Source organism: Panulirus ornatus, chromosome 1 (assembly GCF_036320965.1).
Source record: "Panulirus ornatus isolate Po-2019 chromosome 1, ASM3632096v1, whole genome shotgun sequence".
Lineage (NCBI taxonomy): Eukaryota > Metazoa > Arthropoda > Malacostraca > Decapoda > Palinuridae > Panulirus > Panulirus ornatus.
In genome coordinates this window covers 75,378,037-75,392,192 of record NC_092224.1, presented here as the reverse complement: position 1 = coordinate 75,392,192, position 14,156 = coordinate 75,378,037, and the positions used below count along the sequence as shown (strand labels likewise).

The following is a 14,156-nucleotide window of genomic DNA, read 5'->3' as shown; positions in this document are numbered from 1 at the left end:
GCCCCCCGCTCCCTTTCCTTTTAGTCGCCTTCTACGACACGCAGGGAATACGTGGGAAGTATTCTTTCTCCCCTATCCCCAGATATATGTATATATATATATATATATATATATATATATATATATATATATATATATATATATATAGAGAGAGAGAGAGAGAGAGAGAGAGAGAATTTAGATATAGTTGACAAAGAGACTAGCAGTGAGCCTTCAAAACACCATCCTTTTATTTTCATCACCATACATCTGGACTCGATCTCCAGGCCTACTTTTTATCCCGCTCTTTCCGGCAATAAATATATATATATATATATATATATATATATATATATATATATATATATATATATATATATATATATATATACACACACACATACACGGTCCGCAACTCTATTGCACTTATCAAAATCAAAGCATGTTACGAGCAGCTGCTCTGGTGATGACACTCTGGTATGGACTAAATGTTTAGGTTTTATTCTTGAAGAAAAATTGAAGACGGAAAGAAAGACAAAAATGAAGGAAAGAAAAACATCAAAAAAAAGTGCCTCCCCGGCGGGGAATCGAACCCCGGTCTCCCGCGTGACAGGCGGGGATACTTACCACTATACTACCGAGGACTTGCAGGGATCGGTCGAAGTAATGAGGTGTATACAGGTTTGTTGGTAATATCAGGTTAGTCCCTCACCTGTTCTATTGTTTGTGAGAATATGATATTGTTCAAAACCTAACCATGTACCAACTGTTGTATGTTTCCCCAGGAAGCACTCACACAAACCTGGTTTTATATACCGGGGTTGACGTGCTGTCAGTGGATTGAATCAGGGCATGTGAAGCGTCTGGGGTAAGCCATGGAAAGCTGTGTAGGTATGTATATTTGCGTGTGTGGACGTATGTATATACATGTGTATGGGGGGGTTGGGCCATTTCTTTCGTCTGTTTCCTTGCGCTACCTCGCAAACGCGGGAGACAGCGACAAAGTATAAAAAATATATATATATATATATATATATATATATATATATATATATATATATATATATATATATATATATTCCTATGAGTCCACGGGGAAAATGAAACACGAAAAGTTCCCAAGTGCACTTTCGTGTAATAATCACATCATCAGGGGAGACACAAGAGAGAAATATAACAGTCAGTTGATATACAAATGGCGTCCTAGCTTCGTCTCTTCGATGTATGTCAACTGACTGTTATATTTCTCTCTTGTGTCTCCCCTAATGATGTGATTATTACACGAAAGTGCACTTGGGAACTTTTCGTGTTTCATTTTCCCCGTGGACTCATAGGAATATCTTGATCACGCGCAAAATTGTGATCCACTATATATATATATATATATATATATATATATATATATATATATATATATATATATATATATATATATATATATATATATTGTTCGTGTGTGTGGTTACCTGTTTGTACTGTACAGGGAGGGAATATTATATTCTTGGGTCCCATCTCTTAAACATTCTCTACTGTCATGCAACTTTCAAATATATGTATGTATATATGTATGTAAGTACGCTGTCTGCATTAACCGTGTCCTCGGTCATTCCGTTCCATTCATCCACCATTCTTAAATTATGAAAGTTTTTATCATCACCTTTATTAACAAGTTTCTTAATTACATATTCTGCCCTCTGGCTATATTGATGTTACTGTGTTTATCCGTCGGTCATAAACCTCTTAGTACAGCACTAAAAAATAAAAATCGATAATGACGAATGCTTTAGAGGCCTGTAAATTCCTCCGCCTCTCCAGATGACATTATTAGGTTTTCCAATACTAGTTTGGTCTCTCAAGGTCGAGGTACCTAACCCCGGCCCGTGATCTCATTGCGTCTCACACTAGGTATTGCCTTTGTTCTACCTGCTCTTGTATCTACGCCACATTTTGTTTAAAGTTTATTTTCGTTCTTTCATTCAGACTCAGTACGCACGGTGGACCCCAGCCTTAGCTGTGGCCAGGTGCGGTAGCCATCGGTTGGTATGTGTTGGTTACCACACGCCGGCCATCTGTTTACAGCAGTTGGTCGATCTTAAAAACACTTGGCAAATATCTTCCTTCCCCCCACACCTCACCCCTCTAATCCTCTTACAATCCAGATTAAGAATTCCACGAAGGAATGTGTTGGTACGGCTGACCCCCTCATGGAGTGAGCTGTTAGCTCTCACCGTGTTGTGCTGCTCACGACGGACCTTCACTGGAAATGGTTCCGACCCTTCCACTTTGGGAACACTTCATTCACCCCGACAAACGCAACTTCTAACGAACATTCATACAATGGATAGGTTCGTGAAGACGCTAGAAGCTTTATGTGAGATAAGTAAATCATTCCAGTTGTAGTAACGACAACGTGAAATTACAGATAAACGACTTCAAGTTTCGTGAGGGAATAATGTTTTTTAGGATCCGCCTCCATACCTCCTGTGTTGCACGACTCTACTAAATATACACGTGTGATCATCATGACTGACTCGTAATTAGATGCCCTACGTACTTTGGAGCAGGGTCCACTTATTCTCATGACTCTCCTGAATGGCAAAGGGAAATGGTAGTACAGATAAATACAGCTGAAGCCCACTTGGGCACGGCGCCATCTATTACTCAACATGCAACAGGCTCACCAGCTCCTGCCTCCGCCAACTGGTTGAGAGGAAATCAATAATATTTTGCCTCGTGGTACCTGGGTCTGCAGTGAGTAGGGCGTACCACAAAGCGTTCCCAAACTATTCAAGCCTCACCTGCTCTCGGAAGGCTGGCGACGCCGTGCGTAATGCCAAGTTGCCGGCACCACTTCCCCAGATGGACAACACCACCGGCCTGCCAGACGCGTAATAACACAGATCGTTCTTTAAGGAACTTTGGAAACTGTTGTTTGCAGCGCCTCTCCACCAGGGAACGTTGGTGATAAATGATATGTTCAACGTCGGCTACAATTGATCAGTCATAGCCATCGATATGTGCAGCGTGGTAGATGAATGAACACTTACACATGCACAGATATGCATTTACGCACAGATTCACACACGCACGCGCGCTCGAACATAAATGTGGTGTAGCGGTTAGCGTTATTGCCCATGAGTGAGCACGGTTTTGAACCGTGGTAAAAGGAGTTCGAACCTAAGCTGGTGTGTCTGTGTGTGTGTGTGCGCGCACCCCTAGGAAGAAAGACTTGGTACCTATATACAAGGTTCAGAAACGAGGCAACACGAATGTAAAATTCTCTTCTCGTAACAAACAAGTACTAACCACATATAGGAATCTTACATACACATGGTTGATAGGATTCAACCCGATTGAAATACAAGGTAATAAGGATGGAGGACAGTGAAGAAGGCCTCAATATGAATATCTTTAGTGGGGAAAAAGCTGTAGGAATCTGTGTACGATAGGATTTGAGGATCAACATCATCCCTATACCATCATCAGAGTCCCACCTTTGGGTTATAGTTAAGAAGACACTGTCTGTTGGCACACGTTAGAATAGTATTCAAGACTACAGAAAGGGAAATACTCAGCAAAATGCTTTCATCTTTCATACATTAGACCAAAACTGGCATTTGCTTCCCATGTTTGGTGACTGCAATTCAGGTAGCACGCGGAAATAATAGAGAAGGTCCAGAGGAAGGCTACAAAGATTGTACCAGACTTAAGAGAGCTGAGTTAAAGGGAAGGTTTATGGTCTTCAACTTGTCCATACTTTGATGAAGTCAACAGTGAGCAGTTTTACGAAAAATGCAAGGATAAAACAGCCAGACATAACACGAATTTAAGGAAGAAACTTGTTCGAGATGATATGAAGTTCTTTCATAGTAGAACAGTAGTGAGTGAATGGAATAGAGTGATGAAATTGTGAACGTAGACAATATGCAAAGGTTTGAAATGTATGACAGAAAAAATGTTGAAGAAATGGACCCACACGGGTAAAGTATTTCCTCCCTTCACTTTATGAATAAGTAATTGAGAAGTCATTGGGAAGCAGTATAGAAGGTGAGTGGACTCGTTGTATATCAACTGACTGTTATATTTCTCTCTTGTGTCTCCCCTGATGATGTGATTATTACACGAAAGTGCACTTGGGAACTTATCGTGTTTCATTTTCCACTTAGGAATATACTTGATCAAGCGCAAAATTGTGATCCTTTCCAATATATATATATATATATATATATATATATATATATATATATCATTAAGGTAGAGGAGAAAGAATTCTACCTCCGTTTTCCTTGGGTGGCATAGAAAGCGACTGAAGAGGGCGGGAGCGGGTGAGGAGATGATTGGATTGGAAACCCTCCCCTTCTTAGCTTTCTAAAAGAAAACAGAACGCTACCACGTTAACGTAAAAAACTGCGATCAAGTATGAAACGATATATATAAGAATACTTCCCACGTATTCCCTGCGTGTCGTAGAAGGCGACTACAAGGGGAGGGAGCGGGGGGCTGGAAATCCTCCCCTCTCGTTTTTTTTTTTTTTTTTTCCAAAAGAAGGAACAGAGAATTGGGCCAGGTGAGGGTATTCCCTCAAAGGCCCAGTCCTCTGTTCTTAACGCTACCTCGCTAATGCGGGAAATGGCGAATAGTTTGAAAGAAAAGAAAAGAAAGATATATATATATATATATATATATATATATATATATATATATATATATATATATATATATATATATATATATAAGGACAAAACGATAATTATGTTTAGGTAACAATCGAAAAACAAGACACCTCCCAGACTCGAACACGTTTGTTATATATAAGACAGTTGTGAAAAGCCCTACATCACAGAGCTCTATACTTGCTTTCACATTTAAGCTATATGAAGTTATGACCGAGATTACCACGGCAAAGTACTGTTTGACCAAACGTTGCCGACTACCTGGCAAAAAAATAATTTTTTTTTTATTACAGATCTTTTTTTATATCTTATTTTATTTTTTCCATTGCTCTTATCTTTATTGCATGACGGAGACGTTGGTCATCCTACAAATATTAAGTAGTTACAATTGAAATTTAGTATTGTGGGAGAGAAAATATATCCTCCATTGGTTATTACCTCTTTTTTTTTTTTTTTTTAAGATCGTCAGACCTCGGCTTGGTCCGACACGGGCCTTTGCCTATTGGCTGCCTGTTACTTACAACGTAAGAAGTCGGTTGGGTCAGCCGAACCGTCGACTGACGTAGTATTGTGAGGACCCGGGGGACAGATACGAATGTAAACAGCAGCACATCAACCGACCGCTGGACGCCGCAAGGATATTTGTGATGGTGGAAGTATTTGGTCACTTAGAAACTAGTGATGTATGAGTGGGAATATGTTGACATGCAACAACGGGAAATTACTTTAAAGAAGAAGCAAAATAATGCCAGTAGCGAACTTTGAAGCGATGCACTGTAACATCAGGTGTATTCTTGAACATGACTGTAGCGCTGCTTCCTATTATCCTGTTTGGTAGATCACCATTCTACAAGTAAACGAAACCTTTCGAAGAAAAAGTACCTGTTCACGTTCGAAGTCATACACATTACTATTTGTGAATGGGATGAAATCTAGAATTTGATAGTTGTTTAGACTGACATTATCAGAGCCTATAACGATTCTGAAAATGTTAATCAAATCGTCTCATCCTTCTCTTTTATACGCTAAATAATTCCGAGTCTACTGTGCTCTCACAGGATTTGTGTCTGTCTGTAGAACACATTGGTTGCTCGTCACTATGCTTTACTGTCTATTTTTCTTTTTTTCATGCAAGATGAGTAAAAGCTGAGCACAATATTCAAGGTGGGAATTGTACTGTAAGGAATGAGGACTCGTCTTGCATGTTTCTGAATTCGAGAACCTTACCTACGAACTTAGGAATTTTGTTAACCTTTTTTTTTTGCCGTTTCTCCTCACTACTTCTTTTTCTTTTTGAGATTCGCTTGGTCCAAGCCTAGCATGTGTTCTTGTCATTGACAACCCGCATTTGGGATGTCAATACTCACGCAGGTCAGGCATGTGTTGTTCTTGGGTATACCAGTGCCTGCAAAGGTCGGTTGTCTGGTCTGCAGATACCATGCTGACACAGGTTGGGTGTGTGGTTGAGAGAGTGAAGTCTTTACTTGGATGTGTGATGTGTAAGATGCGTTCTAAGTCATCAGAGATCATCATACCAGAGTCTATCTCCACACTTACCTTCTGTTGCTCAACACATTTCATACTGTAACTTGCCTTCTCATTTTTACTACCGGTGTTTAAACTTATGGACTCGTCTGCATTACTATCCTGTCCCTACTCGTGGACCTGAGGCATATGTATGTGTATAGAGAGGGCAGAGAAATTTAGAAGCAGGTGACTTCAAAGTCAGGAGAAATCCACAAGGCGACCAATGGGATGTTTTAATCTTACAGTAAGTGCAGACGCTAACCTCAGGATTAAAAACGACATTCGAGATAAAAGTTAAACATGTGAAAGTGTATAGGGGAAGCTGCCTTGGACAGTGAGGTTTCAGACAAGACATGACAATCAGAAGTGGAGACATGGTGTTGATCAGATGGAAGGTTAGATGTGGGACCACGAATGTTACATAGATGAACAGAGAAAGAGCCAAGTTTGGGAACTTGGTCTGAGGAATGAGTTGGTCACAGCTGCTTGACGTGGGTTAAAGGAGTCCTGAGAACCATCCAGCCCTCCTCGACTAGTGGTGCCATTCCTTTTTTTGTCATTGTTTTAAAGTATAAAGAAAAACCAGACAGGGACGTGTCCTCCAGTGTTATGTTAGAGCTGGAGAGGGTGTGAGTTTGTGGACTGCGTGTGAGTAACCCAGTTGCCGATCGGTTCCTCATCTCAAGGAAATGATCCATGTTCACATCGTCATCTCTATTGAGGAACGTAAAATTTTTAAGCATGTTTCCCATTGTCATGTCCAGCGTGGACATATCTCTGTTATAAAAGTTAATGCCAAAGAGTTCGGAGGATTTGTATGGTATGTTGTTTTCCATTGGGTAATTTCTCATTCGTTAGGAACTACAGTCACTTCCTTGGTGTCTTATCATTACCAGTGGTATACTAACACTTCGTTCGTGATACTGTTCAGCGGGTTTGCTTTAGTCTTCATTAAAAATAGGCAGGACAAAGTGGCTTATCCAACCCATTTTCACCCATCCTTCTACCATCTAGACCTCCAACAGTTCTAGTGACCTGTTTCTACATCCTCTCTCAGTATACAAGACGAAATATCTTTTTGGGTTTCGTTATGTTTCGTCTAAGGATCTCACTGTCTTCCCTGATATCATATCCAATCCACCTTGGTTACACTGAAGGTAATTTCTTGCCCCATTTTTTTTTTTCATCGCTCTTTAATTTGTTGTTAAAATATTTTGTTCTCTTACGCCGAGTTGAAGGTTGATAGCGTATTGCGTCGCCCTTCACCTCAGCACTTAACCACGTTCCTGGGTTGCTGTTGTTTAACATCAATTACGTCTCTGTCTTCACTGTCTTCCTCCCACCACCTTCCCCACACTCCCTCCACCAGTAACGCCTGAGACAACTTCATGTAACTTTATTCAATAAACAAGAGTATGTTTTCTTTCCGTTTATTTTCGAAGGAATATATTTATGTCTGCAAAAATGTTATTCCCTAGGTTTGTACTCTGGGAATTCAGAATCTTCTTTAATCCCTTTACTATGTCCTTGCCAACCCAGTACTCACACCACATGAGCGGTTTACCCGGGCGGGTACAGTGGCTTAGGTTTCGAATTCTCCAAAACTTTTGTACACACGCACCCTGATCCTGTATTCACGGTCAACCTGTAGTTAGCAGTGATACGCCGGTGCTTCACTTGCTCCACCTGGGTCTAAACTTCACCAGTCAATATATCTACAAAAATACCACCTCATAATCAACACCAAACTGTTATTTCATAGCCCTCTACGCCATCCTAACTGTACTTTCGTTATCAATGAATATTTGATCCGGTTCATCATATCTTGAAACGAGTATACCAAAGCAAATCGCACAGGATTTCCATACTGTGTATTGTTTTCATGATATGATATCTGGAGACATCATCATCCGCCAGTAGCGAGGTAGATACCCACCCAATCTGTGAGGTCAGATACCTACCACCACTGTGAGGCCAGATACCCACCACCACTGTGAGGCCAGATACCCACCACCACTGTGAGGCCAGATGCCCACCACCACTGTGAGGCCAGATACCCACCACCACTGAGGCCAGATACCCACCACCACTGTGAGGCCAGATACCCACCACCACTGTGAGGCCAGATACCCACCACCACTGTGAGGCCAGATGCCCACCACCACTGTGAGGCCAGATGCCCACCACCACTGAGGCCAGATACCCACCACCACTGAGGCCAGATACCCACCACCACTGTGAGGCCAGATCTACACCACCACTGTGAGGCCAGATACCCACCACCACTGTGAGGCCAGATACCCACCACCACTGAGGCCAGATACGCACCCCCACTGTGAGGCCAGATACCCACCACCACTGTGAGATCAGGTACTATCCTCCTCTGTGAGGCCACATACCCTTCTATATCATCTTCCCCTCTTGCTACTATGCATTATTTGGGAAATGTGCGTTTGCTTCCGTGTCTGTGTGTACCTATGTTTGTGCTTTCTATTCGTGAGTCAATGAAGAGTGGCTTTTAGATTGAAGAAGCCATCCGGTTGAAAATATGCACTGGGGAAATCACAAAACTGAGGAGGGGGTGGAGGTCTTCATGATAGCTAGTTGATTAATTGCAGAGCTGAAGATCAAGGTGAGGGTGAATGCTTCTAAGCTTTGGATTACCACATGAGCGGGATATTCTACATAGTACAAGAAGTTTTTCCAGAGCAAACTGTATGGTCTATGCATTTTATATTTAGTGATGATTAGTTGAACATTAAGTGATGAAAAAAATACTCATTGGTAGAAATGCAGTAATATTGTGGTTAGTATACATTATGTGTTAAATGGCGATGTTGGCTGCGTATCAGATATGTTTTTGTTATATGATATTCCTCTATGATTATTTTATGGATTTGAAATTTGTAAAGCCTTACGTATGTATAAAGGAACTAAATGATTGTAATAATCATATACACGAAGTAAAGAATTTAGATATGTTTCCACAAAAATATCGTTTTCATTTATGTTTTAAATGAAAGAAAACTTTAATCTGGGCAACTATTATAATTACTAAATATTTTTGGCTTGTATTAGGTTAGCTTAGAATGCTCATTTACTTACAGTAACCATAAACCTTCATATTGATTTGGCATAAACGTAGATTAGGAAGAAATCCTGCCGAAACCAGTTTCACCCCGATAGAAAGAAGACATAAACAATTTGACTAGCTGGAGTCCAAATAATGGACAGATCTGGGCGACATCCTTGACAGGCCACCAAATTAACTTTGATCAATGTAAGTTGATGAAGAATGATTTTATATTCAATTTCTAAATGATAATCTTCTTGACAACACCAGAAAACAAGATGTCATGGACAAGAAACAGAGCCAAGCTTAGTTTTGGTGAATCTTTACACACACACACACACACACACACACGTCACTGAGGCCTACCGAATATAAACAAACATGTGGTCCATCGCTCTAAAAATTACAGCGAGGAACTCAAACAACTATAGACCACTGGGTCCTTTTGAGGCTGTTCCTGATAGAGTAAGAGATTTGAAGCTCATAGATCAGTGTGGTAAGAGTAGAAATACGTTCATATTATAACTGAAAAATAATTTAGACTTTTAATGTAGCGAAGGAAAGAAATTTTTATCAAGTCTGTTCTTATATGTACCTGAGGTACTGCTTTCAACCACTCTAATGGGTAAATCATTTCATATGTAACAATCCTGTTTAAGAAAAGTGCTTCTCCTCATTCAAGGTAAAACGTTTGCCCACGAGTAAAATCAGATGAGTCTCCATAAGTAGCGCGTTCGATCGAGATTATCGAAGCCTTTGATGATATTAAATGTCTGTACAGATCACACCCTAACCTTTTCTTTTCTTAACTAAATAGATTTACATCGTTGAGTCGACTCACACAGGATTTTTTTCACAGTCGTGGTAGCTTGCCTTTGTGCTCTTTCCATTCTGACTTTCCTCAAGCAGACTGACCAGAACGAATTACAGTATTCAAGTGGGTGTACTTGAATTTTTGAACTTTCAGTTAAAGCTTTCATGTTTCCCCATAGCATCTCTTACATTTGAAATCGAATGGGGAAGCGCAAGTGACTTGTAAAGAGTGAGGATAATTTTCCCTCGATAGCCCTACCTATAAATCCAAGAATCTTGTTCGCCCCTTTTTAACTGTTTCTGTGTACTGTTCACGTGGATTCAGATCACCAAAGATTATTACACCCAAGTCTATATCACCTTTTACCTTTACAGTTCAACAGAATTCTAAGTGCAACTTACATTTTATCATTTATTACATTTATTGATTTCAAAATTAGTTTGCCACTTGTGAGTCCAGTCCATAAGTTTGTCTATGTCCGCTGTAGTTTTATTTCCCAACTTAGTATCGTGTGCGAATTTCGATATCGTTCAAAGCAGCCTAATATCGATATAATGAATATGAAAGCGAAAGTGAACCGGTTCAAAGACTGATCCTCGTGACACACCACTTTTTACGTCTATTCGTTCTGAGGCTTGGCCATTAATCACAAGCCCTTGCTTACGGCCAGTTAACCAATTTCCTCACCACCAAAGTAAGACTCCATTAATACCGTGTGACTTAACTTTAACCACTAACCTTTTATGTGGAACTTTATCTAATGCTTGTTGGATGTCTGAATCGATTAAATCATCTGCTTTGCTTTCGTCATACACGTTGTTTATTCTATTTAAAAGATATTAAGCAGAGTAGTCAAACATGGACGATTTTGTCGAAAACCGTACTGAGAATTATTTATGAAGTGTTCCTGTAAATGGTTTACAATCATCCCGAATGATGGTTTCCATATGTTTACCAACTTCTGACATTAAGCTGATTGGACGGTCATTTCCGGGCAGTGAGTTGTTACCTCTTTAGAAAATGGGCGTTACTTTAGCAAGCTTCCATTCCTCTGGAACTTTCCCCTTAGCGAGTGATTTACTGAAGAAAACAGTCAAGGGTTTAACTATTTTCCGCCTCTTTCATTGTCATCGAATACAACTTCTCTGGACCCACTGTTATAATTGATTCGATCCCATTTAGTGCTGATAGTGCATCTTGAACTTTTACGTCCATTTGTCGCGAAATGGATTCGGAACATGAACTATATCTTCAATTGTAAACATAGACGGAAAAAATTATTTGAAAATTTTTGTCATATCCTCGTTGTTCAGAACCAAGTTGTAGTTTGTTGTCGAAGAAAGCAACACGCCAGAAACTCAAAACGACCAATGACCAGCATGATAGAGCAAAGTATGTAGGTCTTGTACGTCATAGTAAGTCAGTATGTAGCGTATGTTGCTGGAAATAGCAAAGGAAACCTGAAGGAGTTCAATGGATATGTTAGAAGCAAGAGAATCATGATCCAGTCAACTGGCCCAGAAATAATTGAAAATGGTGACTTGGTTCAGAATAAAGAAGACATGGAAAGGATATTGAATGATTATATATCCTCACTTGGCCCCCTTCTCTGTTCTTCTGGAAAATTAGAAAAAAAAAAAAGGGAGGATTTCCAGCCCCTGCTCCCTCCCCTTTTAGTCGCCCTCTACGAAAACGTGGGAAGCATTCTTTCTCCCCTGTCCCCAGGGATAATATATATATATATATATATATATATATATATATATATATATATATATATATATATATATATATATATATATATGTATATATATATTGGAGGTGGAAGGATGGAGTGAAAGAGATTTTGAGCAATCGTAACCTGAACATGCAGGAAGGTGAAAGGAATGCACAGAATAAGAGAGAACTGGAACGATTTAGTATACTGGGGTCTGCGTGCCGTCAATGAAGTTAACCAGGGTATGTGAAACGTCTGGGGTAAACCATGGAAAGGTCTGTGGGGCCTGGATGTGGATAGGAAGCTGTGGTTTCGGTGCATTACACATGACAGCTCGTGTATGGATGTGAGCGGTTGCGACCTTTCTTCGTCTGTTTCCTGGCGCTACCTCGCTGACGCAGGGGGTAGCGATGCTGTTTCCTGAGGGGCGGGATGGCGTCGGGAATGGATGCAGGCGAGCAAGTATGAATATGTACATGTACGTATATGTATATGTATGTATGTGTGTGTGATTGAATGGGTCTTTCTTCGTCTGTTTCCTGAAGCTACCTCGCTATCGCGGGAAACAGCGATCAAGTATATGTGTGTGTGTGAGAGAGAGAGAGAGAGAGAGAGAGAGAGAGAGAGAGAGAGAGAGAGAGAGAGAGAGAGAACAAAATGTCATGCGATTATCTATATAACTTTAGTTGTAGAAGATCGATGACACCTTGAGAGATGCATTGTCTATTAACCTACACCTGTGCATATAACCACACTTCCTGTAACATTCCAAAGACAAAACAAGAAGAGCCATGGAGAACCGTCCTGGCTGTACTGTACTACACCCGTGGCATTTCTACTTTGCTCTTAAGAATATGGACAAACCTGAGTATCATCTTGCTATTGAATCTCGTTTTCCTTGTGTGTGATCAGCCCATCTGGGCAGTGCCAGTCACCCTGTGGCTCTGAGTGCTTAGTGCCCCCAGCTTACACTCCTGTATGGTGGCTGCGGCTCACAGTCTGGCCGGATCAATGGTTACGTCTGGTGGGATGATGTTGAAGACGTGTTTATTGACGGACGCACGACATGTGTGGCTGGCATGTGCCGTGCACAGGGCGTCTTCCCGCTGTACCTACCACCACTCACCAGGGTTTTTACTGGCATACTGTGGCAAATAAAGTTTCCTCCCCGGCGGGGAATCGAACCCCGGTCTCCCGCGTGACAGGCGGGGATACTAACCACTATACTACCGAGGACATAACAACGCTGAATTTCCCTATCATTTTCTTGATTATTTCCTCGTTGTTGTAGATGATCCTGAACGTTTTCATTCCATCAATATGTCCCATGATGCATGTTAATGACGAATCTTGAAACACGCATCATTTCTGAACAAATCATATTATCAAACACAAGTGAGCATGTGTCCTGTATGTGTGTCGGATGTTAGGTATTATTGCGCCTGGCTGGAGGTGTGTAGAGCTTTCGCTTTACAATGCATCATCAATCATCAGTAATCATGTAAAGTACAGCCGAAGTGACAAGAAGACAAAACGGAAAGAGATGTGACTCAGTATGTCTCAGGGGCTGTGCTGGCCAGGAGGGCAAGGGGAAGGTCGGAAATAAACAGTGTTAATTCGCTAGTTTCATCCAGGTCACAAACATTGCCGTCAATGTCGCCAAATTCTTTGGTAGTTAAGTTGGCGCCTCTGACGCAGGAGATCAAGAATCCGCCGGCCGGAGAGGGAGGCAGACTTATTGATCCTCCTCCAGAGTGAGGGAAAATGTGGGGGAAATCCTCGCTTGTGGTAGTCATCGTCACTGGACGATTTGGAAGACTAGAGACAACCATGTACACAAACAGTGTTCTGGTATGTGTCCTGGGGAGAGAGAGAGAGAGAGAGAGAGAGAGAGAGAGAGAGAGAGAGAGAGAGAGAGAGAGAGAGAGAGGCAGATCTCCAGACGGTACCTAGAAAAAAAAAAAACAAAAAACGCCCTCGACGACCTCTAAGACTTGACCACCGTCAACCATGTCATCATTAACCAAGCCGAGACCATAATGTTGCTCGCACAACTTTGACGATGAAGTGAGCTGGAGATAAACACATCAGCACCATTACCAGTTGGTCGTCTCTCATTTTTTGCGTCCGCTCTAGACACTTGGACTCCCTGCGTCAGAACCCAAGAACCTCTTAATGTCGTCTCAGATTCATGCCAAATTATTCTCGGTTTCCTTGACATTGCCCATCAAGAGGCGAGCAATACACTGACCTTCCCGACTCTCTCCAGCCTGAACACTGTCCATCATTTCCGGATGAAGTTACCTCACCATTCCCGACCTGGTCAGGTGACCTCCTTGTACCACAAATCCCTCGTCCCAGAGTGTCAGTCCG

The 14,156-nt window shown here is 41.2% G+C and overlaps 2 non-coding genes across 2 annotated transcripts; both read right to left on the bottom strand.

The window, feature by feature from the left end:
* Positions 1 to 551: 551 nt before the first annotated feature.
* TRNAD-GUC (transfer RNA aspartic acid (anticodon GUC)) lies at positions 552 to 623 on the bottom strand. The gene has a single exon. It is a non-coding gene; the product is annotated as a tRNA-Asp (tRNA).
* A 12,324-nt stretch (positions 624 to 12,947) lies between these two features.
* TRNAD-GUC (transfer RNA aspartic acid (anticodon GUC)) lies at positions 12,948 to 13,019 on the bottom strand. The gene has a single exon. It is a non-coding gene; the product is annotated as a tRNA-Asp (tRNA).
* Positions 13,020 to 14,156: the final 1,137 nt, after the last annotated feature.